The sequence below is a fragment of the Phaseolus vulgaris genome, chromosome 7, assembly GCF_000499845.2.
Source record: "Phaseolus vulgaris cultivar G19833 chromosome 7, P. vulgaris v2.0, whole genome shotgun sequence".
Taxonomy (NCBI): domain Eukaryota; kingdom Viridiplantae; phylum Streptophyta; class Magnoliopsida; order Fabales; family Fabaceae; genus Phaseolus; species Phaseolus vulgaris.
Window position 1 is genome coordinate 17,356,289 of NC_023753.2, and position 18,612 is coordinate 17,374,900.

The following is an 18,612-nucleotide window of genomic DNA, read 5'->3' on the forward strand; positions in this document are numbered from 1 at the left end:
CGTCCTCGGGCGTTGACCAAAGTCAACACTTGGTAGGACCCATCAAGGGCACAGTAAGGTGAGAAAGGAGACGACCAGGTCTCGGGCGCTAACTAGGCCCCAGGCGTTGACTGGCCTCTGGCGTTGATCGGCCTCGGGTGTTGACCAGCGTCGGGCGTTGACTGGGTTCGGACCAAGAAGCGCTTACAGCTGGGTGGTGCCATCCCCCGATATCCACAGGTAGGAGTGACCGTGGAGAGGGCGACACAGTAGGAAGCGACACAGTAGGAAGCGACACAAGTAGGAGGCGGCACGGTAGAGGCGTGGAGGCCTCGGGTACCCCGACAGAGTAATAATAGAAGAGAAAGATGGTTTCCAAGCCACACCCCCAGTACCAGCAGGGAGAGACCCAACTCGCGGAGTATCCGTGCATGAGGCGTGGGAACGCGACAGTATGCGCCACCATCAAAGAACCACTGGGACAGATACGACCCATGAAAAGGCCACGTCCCACGGGGTAATCTGCATGCATGGTACGTGAGGAGGGCAGAAACACTCCCAGTGCGAGTGACTAGGAGCTGGGGTGCATGAGTTGGAACCCATGTAGTTACCCCTCACGCCAGATGCACTTCAAGAAGGGAGACTTACACGCTGGGATTTCCCTAAGTTGGGTTACAGCGTTGTAAGGCCTCCCATACAGAGTTACGCTTAAGTCAGAAGGAGACACGTGGCAGAAGCACTGGAAAGGTATATAAGCTTTCGCTATCAGCAGACTAAGGTACGTTTTACACACTTAGAGTCATTTGCGCTTACGCACTGTACGCACAAGTGACTTGAGAACGAGAGAGAATACAGTTAGAATCTTGTTACGCATCTTCTGAACACGGTGTCTGTGGTGTTATGATACGGAGGTGCACGGTGTTTTCTGTCAGTACTGACTTGAGCGTCGGAGTGCAAACAGCCGCGATGGCGCCCTTTGTTCTCTCTGTTTCAGGTACTCACGGCGGCAAAGGGTGGAGATTTGGAACAAAGACAAAAGAGTCCTTGATACGCAGCACGTAGCTACGCACGAAGAACAATTTGGTCAACCAGCAGGAACACTTACCATTTTGAATTTTTTATTCTATATGGAAAATGATATGTTGTTGTTCTCGCCGGTTGACTTCGATTGGACTTGGTAGTGAGCTTCGGGTTAAAGCGACTTTGCTTGGTGTATTGAACCGAGATGAAGACACTTTGGGATGAAGGGGGCTCAACCTGTTGATCATACTCCAACGATCAAGTCAGTGAGAGCATTCAAATTATAAAATTTGTATTAGTGTAGAGCTCTTAGAAAAACTTACCTGTACTCAAGGGCTTAGTGATGGAAGAGGCCCAAGCTCCGGCCCTAGTTCAAGCCCAACAACTAGGTCCATGGAAAAGAGGATTCAAGAAGATTGGGACTCTACTACTGATGGCAGAGAAACATTTCTTTATATGTTCAAAGAGGACCACAAGAAGTAAAGCCCAAGCCATGAGAGCCAATTTCTTTATTTGTAATTTCAGTAGAATAGGGTTCCTTTATCATAATGGGGGGGAGGGGGGCGGGGGGTGTGTGCTTATCATTGTAGCTTGAGTAAAGCTTTTTAGGGTAAGAAGTTAACCTAGCTTATAGAAGTTTCCTCCTAGGGTGCGACATTGACTTTAGTCAAAACCCTAGCAGTTGCTCTTTTGTGTATTCCCCTTCCTACCCTTGCTCCTTGTTCTCCAAGGCACTTGAACCTATATAATGGGGTGCTTGACTCATGTTTTAATAAGATCAATTTTATGAGTAAAATGCTGCCAATTATTGCAAGCTTCTACTCCCTTGTCTAGTCTCTCTAGGTTAGACACTTTGATCTTCAGCTCCATCTTTCTCCAAGTGATATGGCCCATCCAATCACTCTCCATACCTTTCATGCACCTACAAGGAACCCATAGCTCTATATGAGCCCTTCTTGATCCATCACATCCATTGCTTCCGCCACCCTTTTCAAATCTCCAAGAAGAACAACCCATCATTTGGTAACATCACTTAGCCCCCTTTTTATAGGCATTCCTTCAACAATTTCTTCAACAAGAATAGAACTTCAACAACAAGAATATAATTTCAACAACAATAATATAATTTTCAACGACAAGAATATTCTGTTGACGTATATCTTTATTTTCGGGTACAATGCGACATTATTCTTAATACTTTTATTTACATCGAAAATATATATACGCTCAACTACTTCAATTATTCACCACGTGGTTTTGCTTTTAGTTATCCTCTTGATGGACTGCCAAACGTCTGGGCCGACCTCATGACAAACCATTGGGCCGTTACTCACCTTAGGCCGAGCAAGGTATCTCTCAAACTGGCCTGTCTAACCGAGCTACTACACTTAAGTGCTTGGGTCGATGACCTGTGCACGTCTGACCAGTACACAAGCCCCCAGGCTCAAGCCGAGCTTAACGAGGCGAAAAGGCTCTTTTCTACCGGTGGCTGGCATGACGTTTCTTATAGGGGTAGCTGTGACGTGGTTGTCGAAGTGTCTCCTAAAAAGACATCTCACCATACTAAATCTGGTGCGTACACGTGGCACATTATCAATAGTGGGAAAATGCTATCGTTTCAAGTTCTTTTTCCAAAATAACCCTTTTTGTTCTCCCTTTGAATCAACCATTCTTCACTCTTTCACTCCAGACCCATCACTGTGCTCGACCTCGCACTGCCGTCCCACCAGAAGACCAAGTATGCTTTATCCACTCAATCTCATTGGATGATTATCATTTACCTCATTGATTCTACTTTGAGAAATGCATCTTAGTTTTCTTCGATTCGATTCATTTTTCCTTGTCCTGAATGGTATTCATATTTTATCTTTGTTTATTCTTTGGTTGTCTTCGACAATGGATTATAGTTCTGCGTCTTAGGGAGTTTAGGGAATTAGGGGGTTGTTTGAGCAAAAAACATGAAAGTTTAGTAAAAGTAGTAGAGATTAGGGAAGTGGAGCCTATATGTAGCGCTGAGTCATCGAATTCTTATGGTCCATTTTGTTTTTTCTACGCTACATTCTTTAAAAAGGTCTTACTTCGTCTTCCCTTGTCCATTTTCGAAAAAGAGTTATTAATTGAGTTGAACGTAGCACCCGCCCAGCTACATCCGAATAGCTGGGCATTCATCCGAGGTTTTATAATTTTGTGTTCCCAGCTCGACATTTCACCGACTGTGAAGGTCTTCCTACATTTTTTCACAGCTAAACACTTAGGTTGCCAACAATGGGTTTCTCTAAACGGTGGTCCTGGGAGAGGTTTGCTTACTCTTTTATAGTCATCCTACAAAAAACTCAAAGGTCGATTTATCAAAGTCCGAGCCTCGACAGGAGATCAGTCGCTACTAGATAACTTTCCTTTGTATTAGACACCCAAATCCCGGTTTTAGAGTGCTCGACGCTTGGAAGATCTACCCCAAGAGACCAAGGCATTTGTGAACATTTGGTGAATCTGAAATTCATCTTTGATACTATGACACTATTGACTAAAGAATATCTCCCCGGTGCTCTCAAAATCTATATTGGTACATCTCCTTTCTAACCCTTGAAGGGAAAAGTTAATCCATGATCTCTAAATATTTATTCATTTTTGTAGATAGCATGCTTTCCAATATTAACAAGGTTGAGATGGCCGAGCTCACCAGGAAAATGAGGGCAACTGCTGATGGAAGAGGCCCAAGCCCATAGCCTAGTCCAAGTTCAAGCCCAACAAATAGAAGATCTGAGCCAACTACAAGAGCTATGGCAAGAAGGATCCAAGAGGATTGAGACACTGCTACTGATGGCGGAGAAACTTTCCTCTATATGTTTAAAAATGCTATAATTTTAGTGTAGGGTAGAATTTAATTTTTGTCAAAGTAGAATAGGAAATTTTATTTGTAATTGAAATTTGGCACCTAAAAAACCAACCTAGGTTAAATTAGGGTTTCTAAAACACCTAATTAACCAAGGCCGATTATGATTAAGCCATGGAGAAGAGTACACATTTTTCCACATGTTCCATATGATACATGAGCTAAACATTTTCCATCAGAGGATATGCATTTGTTCATCACAGCACATACTGCACATGTATCATCAAAATCCTCTGTGTCTTCAACAGTCATATGCACTTCGGGAGTGTTTGGATAAGATTTTATTCCTGCAAATGAAATGGAAACTGGAGGCATGGCAGAATTAATCTCAACACATATATCAGGATCACAAGTATAGCCTGTATCAAAGTTGGAAAGATTTTCTATATCTAAATTAGGATCATGATGTGAATTCAAACTTTGCTTAGAAATATCTTCAATCTGTCTAGCCAATTGACCAACTTCTCTTCTAATTCTAATAGACTAGCATCTATGCTTTGTTGAGATTTCATTGTATTTATCATTAATTGTCTCAATCAGATCCTCTAAAGATGGCTCTTCAAGATTATGAGGAATATTATCAGTTTGCAAAAATGGTTGAAAAGGTGTTTGACTTTCATCAAAATAGTATTGTTGATAATATGGTTGTTGTTGAGGTTGCTCATATGACGACTAACAATATGGATTAAAATGCCGAGGTTGTTGAAAATATGGCTCATAATGAATATCATAATTCTAAATTTGTTCAGCTAATTTCCGTTCCATTTTAGAATTGAAAACAGGGGAGATATGTAATGGACACCTATCAGAAGCCTCAAAACAAACTTTTTTTTTTAAATTGAAAAGCAAACCAAGTAAACTCCCAGGAAAGAGAGGTGAGTCACAAGTGAACAAACTTAGAAACCAAGTCTTTCCTAGCCAGAGTCTTCCCTGAATTGCTTTCAATATTAAAAAATCAAAAGAGTAGCAACTGAAGTGTTTACCATAAATGCAAGATCCTATAAAAAAAAACTAATGCAAATGCTACACTTAATACTTAAAAAAATAGTTAGAGAAAAAAAAGATTATGTAAAAATAAATAAAGAAATAAATAAAATATAGAAAATAAAAACAGTAAACCAAAACAAAAATAGAAATAAATAAAGATGACAAAACAAAATAAAAGAAACAACTAAAAACAGAAAAAATATAAAATAAAGGAAAAATAAGATAAAGATAAAAGATAAAAGATATAAAAGAATAAAATAAAAACAAAACAAAAAATAAAGATAAAAGATATATGAAATAAAATAAAAACAAAACAAAACAAAAAATAAAGATAAAAGATATATGAAATAAATTAAAATAAAATAAAAACAAATAAAAACAAAATAAAGATAAAAGATATAAAGAAAGCAAAAAAATAAATAAGTCAAAATAAAATAAAGATAAGAGATATCCTAAATATTAGATTTTTTTATTTTTTTTGGTTTTTTTTTATTGCTATACTAAATAAATGAAAACTAATAAGAAGAAAACACAGGTTAAATATGCAAAAAAGAAAATTAGGAAAAACAAATTATGCTGATAAAAAAGAAAAACCTAATAACCAAAATCAAATTGGAATCCCAGCAACGGCGCCAAATTTGATAGCTGTCGTTTTGTTAAAAATTAATATGATTCTAGCGTAGACTTGTCTAACACTAGAGAGATGATAGTATAATTGTGATAAGATGAGCCCAAGTCGTCTCCCAACGAATCCAATAGTGATTCAGTTAACTAAATTCAAAATCTATCTACAAGCAATGAAACGTTAGTAATAACAATAATAATAAAAAGGGGGTTAAGATAGTTGTGTAGAAAAATATAAAAAAAGATTAAAATAACAAATAAAAAGCGGTTGATCGCAAGTTCTTCCACCATTAAATTTTTCACAGGTTCTCTAAAGATTAATCTTTTCTTAATCCTCCATCAAATTTAAACCAGATTGAACATGTGCCAATCTAATTCAACTGAAACTCACCAGTAAAACATGCATCTACTGGTTTAATCAATACCCACTTTGTTCCATGCGTATACTTCATGGGAATGCTTACCTCCTCTCTCTTGAATCATGCGCCCAATAAATTAATTAGAACAATGCGAATTAACTAAGAAACCAAAGTTTAAGATAAGGAAGACTCTCAATCATGCGTTCAAGTACAACCTCTCACAAAATCCAGTTTTCCAAGAGATTAGACTATTAAAACAACTGCTATAGAGAATTAAAAATCGAAACTTTTATTGAACAAAACCTCAGAACTCAATGGGGAATTACAAAAGAATCAACAAAAAAGGTTTAGCCTTCCATGCGAAGGCAAAACAAAATAGTTACAAAGAAGAAAGTAAACTAAGAAAACCCTATGAAGCTCCCCCCTTTCTCCTTGATGCTTGTGTCCTTTTATAGCTTTTCTGCTCCAAGAATCTTGGGAAAATATTGTACTTTATATTTTGTTAACAGTTTCCAACTTCCAGAATTCTTGTATTTTGCAGAAGATTTGCTTCCAATTCTGTTTCTAAGATATTGTAGATTTTATTTTCTCTTTCTTCTCCTCAGAATTTGTTTCCTATTTTGGTTCAAGAAGCAACTTGGACTTTTGCATATTTGGCCCATTCACAAAGGTAGATGATTCAGATCATTTACCCTAAAAACACAAAATTACCAAAGATAATAGTTAAGGCCCAAATAAATCCAATTATATGAATATGAATTAAAACAACAGATTTATTTATTATTATAGTCCAATAATATATGATTAAAGCTATTAAGTGTGAATAAATATATTCTCATCAATAGACATTTTAGTCTTCATTCTTCACCTATTCCAAGTGAGATGGCCTCACCACTCACTCTCCACACCTAGCATGCACCTTTAAGGAGTCCATCTCTCTACGTGAGATCCTTGTTCATCTTCCTTCATTGATGCTTCTGCCACTCCACCAAGAAATTGCAAATCGGATGAAGGCATAACTCCATCAGCTGCGAGCTTGCACAAGGATTCTTTGCCGCAAAAGAGAAAAGCTTCAACTAGTGTTGCTCAAATCCAATCTGACCAGGATGAGCATACCACCTCAGACCTTGTCTTCAAGAGGAAGATACCAAAAAAAGCTCTTCTTACTGAACATTCCCATTCAAATGGCCAAGCCCCCCACCAAAAGGTTATCACCATCCAAAAGGGTGAGGCTGAAAGCTTGCGGGGAAAAAGCTTATGGGACCCTGATTTTGACGTCCCAGCTCATGGAGAGTAATTCTTTTTACCTAGTGAGAATAAGGCTAGACTAGTGGCTCATGACGAAGATCACCTTCGTCACGATGCCGAGAAGCTACTCAGACAATCATTTGCTCTAGCTTGTCTAGTCAATGTCAAGGTAAAAGATAAGAAAAGAGATGAGGACCAAAGGATCAAGGAGAACATGGAACTCCATAAAGAAGTGGAACGCCTCCAAGATGATGTTAACCATTTTAGCGGTCTTCAGCAAAAAGTCGAACGTCTCTGAACCGAAGCTAATTGCCAGGATGTGGCTTTGGCTGAGAAGACCCAAGAGGCACTAAGCTTGGATGAAGAGAAAAGAGAACTTTCAAACGAGGTTGAAGACCTGAAGAAAAAGGTGACATGCAAGGAGGAAGATCTTACCAAGACCACCGAAACTTTCAAGCAGGATGCCACTCAATCCTACCTCGTCGCATTCAAAAATGCTTTGGAGTAGGCAGCGGTCTACCATCCCACCATAGACTTCTCAGAGCTAGACCCGGACAAGACTGTGGTCGATGTCAAACTAGTGAGGGATTCTTAACTCGACTCTTATGGACTGTATCCACTTTTGTTTGTCGAACTTACTTGATACTTTAACTCTTCATCGATGTTCATTTAGCGTTTTGAAACTTAAACAATTCTGAACATGTTATTTACTCTGAAATCAAAGATTTTACCTATAGTGCATGAATGTGTATCCAAATGCTTTTCCATATAAGATCATTATTCACTTAAACACAACGTGTCTAGCATGTTACTATGTGGTTAGGCCACATGGAGTTGTAGTGTCTGAACTTGCGAATTGAAAAAATGTTTTTTCAATCAAGCTGATCTCACACCCCGAACACAACAAGATTAACATAACAGGGTCTTATTAACTTAGGTGAAACGAAATGTAAAAAGCAATGAAACTTTCTCTTAACGGTGAGACTAACCTGTTGATGAGTGACACCCTTATGGTCTAAACAACCTTATACTTCAAGTTGACATTAACCCCTTTTTTGTATGTGTATTGACTACATAGTTTTATTTCATGACCCCCTTTTTGTCTGGAATATTTGAAGCTTGGGCCTAGTCGAGCTACCTTTGCCTCCGAATTGGTTGTCTTACAGTGTGAGAACTGTATTTATTTCATGATATCTCACCTCGCAAGGCGCCTACTCGATGATGTGAGTTGATTTTAGGATTACACATTTTATTGGTTGCTCTTTGTTTATGATTTTTTATTTAGAAATTATGGTGAGAACCCTAAGAAGATTCCCACTGGACACGAGCTTAACCAAGTGGTTAAGTAAGTGTGAAGGTTCACTTCAGAAGGGCAAAGAGAAAAAGACAATTATAAGGTGACAAATAGTGCAGTGGAAATTAAGACAAGGAATAAGTAAAGAAGAAGAACAAAGCCAATAATAAATTAAAGATTAGAAGAAGACATGTATGGAATGGAGGAAGGTATAAATAAAAGATAAAAGAGGAAGGGATGAAAAGATCTTATGGGAAGAAAGGAAGTCACGCCACTTGGAGCAGAGGGACTTGAAGATGAGTGATGCAAGAGCAGCCACTTGAGATATTACCCACCCAAGATAAGTCCTAGATAACTTGAGTTGCCACTTGAGATATTACCCACCTAAGATAAGACCCAACATGAGAGCTCACAAGTCTAAAAAAATCACTCCTGCAGAGTTTCTTTACTACTCAAAATCAAGTTGAAAATACATGAGGCAAGACACCCTATTTATAGGAAGGGGTGCCTTGATGGGCAAGATCGGTGAAGGGTAGAAATGGTAAGGGAAAGGGGCTGGCTTGGGTTTTGACCATGGTCAAAACCACACCTTTAGGCATAAATCCTAGAAGGTAGGTTAAAAACCCTAATTCTAGGTGCCTTGTCTTAAAAAAGTGGGTTTGGTACAAACCCATTTCACTAAGTACACTCCCTTTTATGCTATGTGAATGTACTCTAGCATATTTGCTATTTGGACCCCAAAAGTGAGCCCAAATTATTGACAAACATGTTTTTGTCTTTTATGAAGACCAGAAGAAAGAACAGTGGATGTTTTGGTTTATGCCAAGTTCTTCTTCTAGTGAGGTTCGTCTGATATTTGGTGGGGCCTTGGCTTGATTGTTGAGATGACTGCTCACAGTGTGAATTGTCTCTTAAGTCCTTGGTCATCTTCTTGGCTACTTGGATTGTATCACTCGGATAGTTGTATCTACTCCAGGCTTGGTCGTTTTATCATGTGCTATCTCGAATAATTCATTTGTTTAAACTAATTCCTATCACAGGGCACCTATACTCAGTCGACTTCATTCGTTATGAGTTAGGTCGTCTTACCATGTGCTAAATTAGATAATTCATCTATTCAAATTAATTTATCTATCGCATGGCACCTATACTCGGGTGACTTCATTCGTTCTGAGTCAGGTTGTCTTACCACGTGCCAAATTAGATAACTCATCAAATTAATTTATCTCACAGGGGGCCTATACTCAGATGACTTCATTCATTTTGAGTTAGGTCGTCTTACCTGTAAGAATTGATGGCTTAAACAAGAGGGGGGTGAATTGTTTACCAATGATTTTTGCAAAGATTGAATAAGAATGAACCTTTTACCAAACAATAAAAAATAAGCATTTAAGGAAAGCAATCAAACAATAATTAAGAAACTATTTACAGAATTTTAACCGATTGAAAATACGTTTTAATCGGTTGTTTATAGCAGCAATAAAAGCAAAATTAAAACAAACAGTTATAAGGAGTGAGAGAGAGAGATTTACACAACCAATTTTATACTGATTCACTCAACCTTGAGCTACATCCAGTTCCTAGAACAACCACTGGGTTCCACTAGTAATCACTCACAGAATACAACAACACAACCACAAAGAGGTGACCTTGAACACCACAAGACCCACTCACCCTTTTTGCAACCACACACCTCAAGTCAGAACACCCTCTGACTTTCCAGGATTTCACACACACTTACAAGTTTATGAAAGTACAATTACAAGAATCATGAAAAGAATAGAAAACTTGAGATTACAAAAACCAGGAAGTCCTATGATTAGATCTTGTACAAGTGCAAAGCTAAACAACAATCTTGCAAACTTTGAAAAACTTCTTTCAAAACTAATCTCAATCTCACTTTGTGTGATTTCAAACCGTGTATAAAATTGTGTATTTTGTTTTGAAAGAAAGGTTATATTCATAGCATTCAAAAACTAGCCGTTCGACAACATTTATGAGCCAAAGCAATTTTGATCACACCCAAAACAGATTAACAGGTTTTCAAAAAGTTGTTATGAAATGTTACAATCAACTGGTTGAAAAGTCGTTTTAACTGGTTGAATTGGTTAGGCATAACCAAGTCAAAAATAGTTTTAAAACTTTTACACAAGCCAAGTGACAAATAACCGATTATTTCGATAATTCAACTGGTTGTTTTTCTCTTTGCTTAGAAAAACACTTTTCTTTTTAAAACAGATTGGGCAAGCTTTGTGCAAGGGTCAAAAACTAATTTTTACATAGATTCTAGACGCTCTAATCTAAACCCAAACCAAAAGCAACACAACTTCAAGCTTCATCATGGATTTGAAACATTAAAGCTCCCATGCTCTACATTACTGTGTGCCATCTCGGACAACATCACCTGCGCTTAAACCCTAACCCCTAAACCAATTCATCTCACAGGGTGCCTATACTCGAGTAATCGTGCTTACACTGAGTTAGGTTGTCTTACCGTGTGCCATCTCGGGTGACTATGCTATTTAATTCAAATTAACTTATTTCACACATCTCTCCTTAGAACAAATTTACTACTGGGTGACCTCATTAAGAAACTCCTTTTGAGGGAAAAAGAATGTCACCTCACACAGAAACATAGTGTTAAAAGGAAAAATGAAAATTTAGGCATCTTAACTGAAATAAAACTTGAGATTTGCCGCATTCCATGTTCGTGGGATGACTTCTCCCTCCAGGGTTTCCAACTTATATGCATCGTTTCCTAGTACCCCGACTATGCAAAATGGGCCAGTCCATTTCAGAGACAACTTGTTCTCAATATGATAGGGGTGGGCCTTCCTCATCACCAAGTCGACAACCTTGAATTGCCGAGGTTTCATCTTGGTCTTGTGCATTAGCTCCACCCTTCTCTTTAAGGCTTCTGAGTTTATACGAGCGTGATGACGTGCCTCTTCCAGAAAATCTAAATTCATCCTTCTCCCTTCATTGGATTCTTCAATGATGAAACTTTGGAACCTAGGAGAATTATCTTGGACTTCCAATGGTGTCATGGCATCTGATCCGTATACTAAACTAAACGGTGTTTTTTGTTGTTGTTGATTGTGGGGTAGTGTGATAGGACCATAAAATTCTTGCAATTTCTTTTGACCAGTTTCCCTTTGCCTTTTCCAGCCTCCTTTTTAGTCCCCTCAGCAAGACCCTGTTTGATATGAGTTGGATTGAGCATAGACACTTTAAAACTCTTGAACACAACATTATATGAAAATGAAAACAACAATTCAAGGATCAAAGAGTGCTTAACAATGAAAAAACGAAATTACATCAACAAAACAATAAGCTGAAAACAGAAATGGAATCAAGGAAGCTTAAGGAGTCATCAATGGAGACATAGCCTTCCAAAATGATGATCCAAACTCAATAAGAGTGCTATCTCCTTGTGAACATCCATATAACAAGATATTAAACACAATTGAATTAAGAACAGCAAGGTACCACTAGTATAAAAAGGTAGATTAACGACGGTTAAAATCAACATTTAAAGACGGTTCCAGAACCGTCGTTATTACAGGCGTCGTTAAAAGGTATACCGAACAGAAAATGAAGAACAACACAAGGAATACAAAACCAATCGGTTGAAAGGATGAAGAACACTAAGGAGAAGCTAACTACCGAATGAAATTGCAAAAGAAGATGAAAGGAATGACACTTATGGAGTGAAGCTCGGTTGGAATGAGAATTTGGAACTGCATCACGCCACTTGGAGTCCTTGTCCAAGATAAGTGAAGAGAAGCCGCCACTTGAAGCTCTCCATTGGCACACAAGATAAGGCTATGGAAGAAGGAGAAACCAAGACTCACAATTCTCTCTCAATTTGAGTAGAGTTTCTCTATATCCAATTTCCAATTCTGAATTTTACAAGAGCCCACACCTCTATTTATAGTGTGAGGGTGCTGAAAAATAGGTGGGAAAATTCAAATGAAACTCATTTGAAATTCCACAAAAAACAAGTCACATGGGAGGTGTGACCTTTTCTACTATGACACCTCCTAAAAACTACACCTACACCTACTCTCTTAAGTCACATGGACAATGTGACTTTATTTTACATATTCACACTCCTTTATTTAATATCCACAGCTCCTACAACTATACAAGAGTCATTCAAATGATGCTCTTTTATTTAATGCTTGGCCTTGCCCCTCATGGTTTGGACTTGGGCTTCTTGGGCTTGGGCTTGGGCCTCATCTTTTGCAAAGAATAATAAGAAGAACTTTAAATGCTTTGGCCCTTGTCCATTTCTTCTATTGATAACATCTTTTTGATTCTCATCACTGTTGGCCAACTCGGCCTACGCATTCGTTTGTGGGTATTCTACCAAGGTGAAGATCTGCTTTATCCCGAGCTTCGTGCATAACTTTCTCATATGTTTCATGGAAAATTAGGTTCCATTGTTACATACTAAGTGCCTCGGAATCGCAAGACGACACATTATGTTCTTCCACAAGAAATGTTGGACTTTTTGGGTGGTTATTTGTGCTAGTGGTTCAGCTTCAATCAACTTAGTAAAGTACTCAATGGAGACAATGAGGTATTTCATCTGGCGTATGGCCAAAGGGAAAGGGCCTAAAATGTCTATCCCCCATGTATGGAAAGGCCATGGGCTGTAAATCGACCGCAACTCTTTGGTTGGAATCAACATGCTTCTGACATTGTTCACATCGTTGGACATATTTCTCGCAATCTTCCTTCATCGTTGGCCAATAGTACCCTGCTCGGATGATTTTCAACGAAAGAGCTCACCCACCAATGTGGCTGCCACAAACACCCTCGTGAAGCTCGAACATTATCCAGGTGCATTGGTCTCCACTTACACAGGTGAGGAATGGGTGATTATAACTGTAACGAAATAGGTTCCCATTTTAGAAATTGAGTTATCTTGGTGTTGGGTGGGGTGATGCAGTGTATGAGGTTGATGTGAGTTTATTTTAGGTTCCTTAATATTGTGACACTTTTTAAGAGTTAGGATCAAGATTCTTAACAATTTAAGGTGAGTCACCTAAGGAAAATCCCCACTAGACATTAACTTAACAAGTGTTAAGTAGATGTGAAGGTTCATTTCCAAAGGTCCAAGGTAAAAACACAATTAAAGGTGAGGAATGATGACAAATAGGAGCTGCAAATAAAAGTAAAAAATTCGGTACAAGTGGAGGAACTTAAGGAAACATCAATGGAGTTCAATGCCTTCCAAATAATGAACCAAACTCATGAATGAGTGCCATTCCACAAAAACCGATTCACAAACTCAATATAAAATGGAACCGAATTCAAATACAAGAAATGAAACACAATTACCGAATAGACACAAGCTACAAGTGCAGAATTGAAAAGGAAACACAAGATGAACAAGATTAACCGATTGAAATGAAAGCACAAGACAAAGAAACACAAAACTACCGATTTGAATTACTAAACATGATTCAGAAATGGAAATGGAGATGGAATAAGAAAGACTTATGTGGTTGAAGCCATGGAAGGGAAGAACACGCCACTTGGATGGTGATTGATCCAAGATAAGTGCAAGATGCCGCCACTTGAGAGCTTCCCAAACACTCACAAGATGAGACTAGCTAGGAGAAAGCAATTCTCACAACTCACACAAATTTTTGTATAGTAACTTTACTCTAATTCATTCATATCATTTACAAGAGCCAAGCACCTCTATTAATAATGTTTAAAGGGCTGCAAAAGAATAGGGAAAATTCAAACATACACCATTCAAGTTCGGCGCCAATCAAGTCACATGGGAGGTGTGACTTGATTTCTTACTTTGAGGCATGAAGGATGTTGAGCTAATAGGTTGGGCTTGGGCCACAAGCGCCTCCTCTACTTGATCTTCATCAGAGGTGTTGTAAAGTGAAACCAATAGAGGACATGATGGTTAAATTTTGTATGGTCTTTATTAATTTTTTGAATGTATTTTCATGGGGCACTATTTATTTTGGTTTTTGTAAAATTGAATTGTGGTATTCATGGTTTTCAATGGATTAACTAATTACTTGTTCAGGATATAATGTCAAGTAGCGGACGTTCAAATGAGGACGTTGTTATAATTAATCCTGATCCTGAGCCTAAGGTTTGATTTCAATCATGATTTTTTTTTAAGTAGACATGATGGTATATTTGTTTTTTTTTCATAATTTTATATATTAAAATGTATTTGTTTTTGATATGCATGTTTTTAGGTATAATTGCAGGGAAAAGTTTTTGGGTCTTGTGAATAAACACTTAAGTTTGGAACAAAAGTCTTATATCCAGTCCACCCCATTTGGATAACTTATGTTTTTGCATAAGGAGATAAAATTGAGTCGTAGACTTTTAAGTAACTTATGTAGTGCTTGGGTGGAGAGTAAGCAAGGTTTTTCAATTCAATGTGAATTTCTGTCATTCAGTTTGTTAAATATTTGTTTAGGTCTAGGTCTAAGAGTTGTGGGTACAAAAAATTATTTAAGGAAAACAAGAATTATATCTTGCATTAGGAGTTCTTTTTAAGAAGCCGATGTAATTGTGGAAATGATTTATTCTGAAATTTTGAAGTGCGGTAACGATATTTCCTTAGAAGACTTTTGTAAGTTGTACATCCTGTTAGGATTGTCAGATTTTTTATTGCCTACTATAATGGGTTAGTTTGCATGGGTTATTTACCATTCTTGATGATTTAGAGAAACTGTGATGGAAACCGTCCAGCCTCTCACAACCATATAATAAGGAGGATGAAGACCTAGAGGTTGTTTATTGATTTAATTGCAAATATGGGTCTAATTGGGCTTTTGTTTATTTTTGTAGGCCCAATCAAGAGGACAACTCTGTGGTGAAGGAATGTACAGACATATCCAATACGACCTCCAACTCATCAAAACATAAACTAGAGCTTTGGTCAGAAGAACACAAGAAGACTGAGTTTCTGTTGACTAGTTAGCATTATTTGTGAGCCAAAATTTAGGTTAAATATATTCTATTAAGTTGTTTAGGATTTCATGGGCCATGTATAGGCCTAGTAGCATAAAATAATTGGACCAGGTATTTGGGCCAAGTAGCATAGGTTTTTGGGCTTGTATTTGGGCCAATAGTAAAATATTACTAGTTAGGGTAACAATTAGGCTTCTTTGAGCCCAATGTAACCCTAAAACATCTAGGGTATATTGGAGAACGAAAATACCTTTGGCATGGAGCATATGGACATCCACATGGAAACCTAGGAGTGGAGAGGATTTAGCATGGAAGGTGTGAGCTAAACATGGAAAACAGGACTCCACATGAAACCTTCTCATTTGAGAGTTTTATTTTGAATTTTAAAATTTTGGCTCCAAAATGTCGAGCCCTCTCTCTTATATTAGGAGGTGCTTGGCTCATGAAATGAGAAGATTAATGAATGAGTGAAATTGCTGCCAAATTATTGAGCCAATTCTCACTCTTGTCTTGCCTTTTTAGGATAGACACTTTAGTCTTCAATTCTGCATCTAGCTCAAGTGATTAGGCCTCACCTATCACTCTCCATACTTAGCATGCACCTCCAAGGAAACCGCAAGCTCCATGTGAGCCTCCTTGCACGCCTCCTCCATTGAAGCTTCTGCCAATCTTCTCCAAATTCAATCAAAGAATTCGGTCATGAAGGCACAAATCCATCAAACTGGGTACGTATAATTGGGGGGGTTTAGTGTATGAGATTTGGTTGATAGTCTGTGTTCGGCTTCAAATTAGATAACCAAGGAAAGTATGTCGTCTATCCGTGTGGATGGTTGTGTTTACCTATTGCAGGTAATATGAAATATTTTTGTTATTGATAACTGTTTGTAATAATTTTGCATGTGTTTGAGTTCATAATAAATGAATTGTTTTGATTCATTTTTCAGATATGGGCGATGGAGCATTTGTTCTTTTACAAGCGCCACATACCTAGTAGTGGAAATAAATATCCCCCTTATCATGCATTGGATGGATGTTAGGGTTGATGACCATGAACTTCGACGTGGTCTGCGTAAGAATATGGTATATCATATTTATTGGAATTTTTATTACATTAATGTTATTGTGAATGTAGATAATTATGTTTTGAATTATATATGACAATGAACAAGTTTTTGTTGAGTTGTGTGCTTCGAATGAAGAACTTTCCAGTGAATTGGTTCAAGAAGCGTTTCATGAATTTGACTGTGGAATTAGGAAGGGGAAAGTAAGAAAGGATGAAGTTCGTACAATGACGGTGAAAGTTGTTGAACTCATGCACATATGTAAGGAGCATAAAGTATTAATCACGACTATGGAGAAAGAGGTGAAGGACATACTTGACTTAATTGTAAGGAGAAATTCTATTTCGGACGATACTCCTTCCCAAATACTTGAATTTCAACCTCTTCCAGTGGATCACACAGACTTTAAAAAACCAGAAAGTAGTGATGAAGATGTAGCTGAAGATAAAGATATACTTGAAGACAAAGACTTAGGTGGAGATGAAGATTGGGGAAATGAAGAACCCAACATGTTTGCTAACATGAAACGTGAAACCAGGAAAAGTTTCAAGACTGTTGTTATGAGAACACCTTGGACAACATATTCAAGGAAGAAGGGCAAAAGCAAAAAATTTGATGCTTAAGTAGTTGGTTAATTGATACGTTTTTAGTTTTTCTAGTTTAAAGTTAGCGGGTTTATGGTTTATGGACATTGTGGATATTGTTGTAATTTATCTGGCATTGTACAATTTATTTTGTTATATATTTATGGTAAGAAATATTTTTATTGAGGATTTTCTTATTGTGGAAAGTATGATTGTGTGAGTGCATTTTTTGGTGAAGTCTTGTGTACAATTCTTTGACCATTGTTTCTTGACTTGATTGTGAGCTTTGGAGTTATTTCTGGTGACTTGATTGCATTCCTGTGCAGCAATATTTGTTCAGATGTTTTGTTGAACTTTGTAGTAAATGTGGTCACTTGCATTGTGTGTAAAACTATTGAGTGGATGTGATGATAGTAACTACAATGCATGGTGGTCAGCTCCTCAATACTTTATGCACAGTCAAAATAGGTAAGGGAGGTCATTGGAGGTTGATGGAGTATGCCTTCATCCGATTGGAGTTTTCTTTGGAGGAATGGCGGAAGCATCACGTAGAGAGCTGGATTCCTTGAAGGTGTATGCTAGGTGTGGAGAGTGAGTGGTGTGGCCATCTCACTTGAAATAGGTGAAGAATGAAGACTAAAATGTCTATCCTAAGGAGGTAGAAGACAAAGAGCAAAATTGGCACAATTTTGGCAGCAATTCACTCTAGATTTAATCTTGAAAATACATGAACCAAGCACCTCCTTTTATAGCATTGGAGGTCTGGAATTGGAATAGCCAAATACTTGTGAAATGAAAGCTAAATTCAAATTGAAATTGCATATGAATTTGGCGCCTAATTTTTGTTTGGACGTAGAACATGGAGCATGTGATGGAAAGCTTTTAACACATGTAAAACATGTGGAACATGTGAACTCTTCTTCATGGCTTAGTCATAATCAACCTTGGTTAAATTAGGTGTTCAAGGATTCCCATCTTCACTTAATGAAAAAATAGAAAATAAAATTTCCTATTCTACTTTGACAAAAATTAAATCCTAGTCTACACTAGAGTTATGGCATTTTAAACATGTATAAGAAGGTTTCCCTGCCATCAGTAGCAGTATTCCAATATTCTTGAATCTTCTTAGCCATTGCTCTAGTGGTAGGCCCGGATCTTCTCTTTGTTGGGCTTGCATTTGGGCTTGTCCTTGGGCCTCTTCCATTAGAGGTTAGGCAATTAAATACTGGAAGGGTAGCTTGAAATGTGGTGTGTGGATGTAAGTGGTGACCCCTTCGTTTGTATGTGGTGACCTCTGAAGAACTTTATGCACTGTGATGTAATCATCTAAGTGAATGTTTGAATGTCCTTTTTTGATATTGTTGGGGTTGAGATGGAAGTCAAGTGAGATCATTAGAGGTTAGACAATTGAATATTGAAAGGGTAGCTTGAAATGTGGTGTGTGGAGGTAAGTGGTGACCCCTTTGTTTGTATGTGGTGACCTATGAAGAACTTTATGCACTGTGATGTAACCATCCAAGTGAATGTTTGCATGTGGTTTTTTGGTGTTGTGAGGGTTCATAAAGGAGTCTAGTGAGCTCATTGGAGGTTAGGCAATTGA

At 37.9% G+C, this 18,612-nt stretch overlaps 1 long non-coding RNA gene across 1 annotated transcript in view; it reads left to right on the forward strand.

The window, feature by feature from the left end:
- The window catches only part of LOC137828660 (uncharacterized), a 30,401-nt gene extending 13,883 nt beyond the window's left edge, over window positions 1-16,518 (forward strand). Inside the window, exons 2-4 of the long non-coding RNA XR_011083935.1 lie at window positions 14,466-14,534; window positions 15,245-16,216; window positions 16,312-16,518. This is a non-coding gene — a long non-coding RNA (uncharacterized lncRNA). The remainder of the gene's footprint in view (window positions 1-14,465; window positions 14,535-15,244; window positions 16,217-16,311) is intronic.
- The last annotated feature ends 2,094 nt before the right edge of the window (window positions 16,519-18,612 follow it).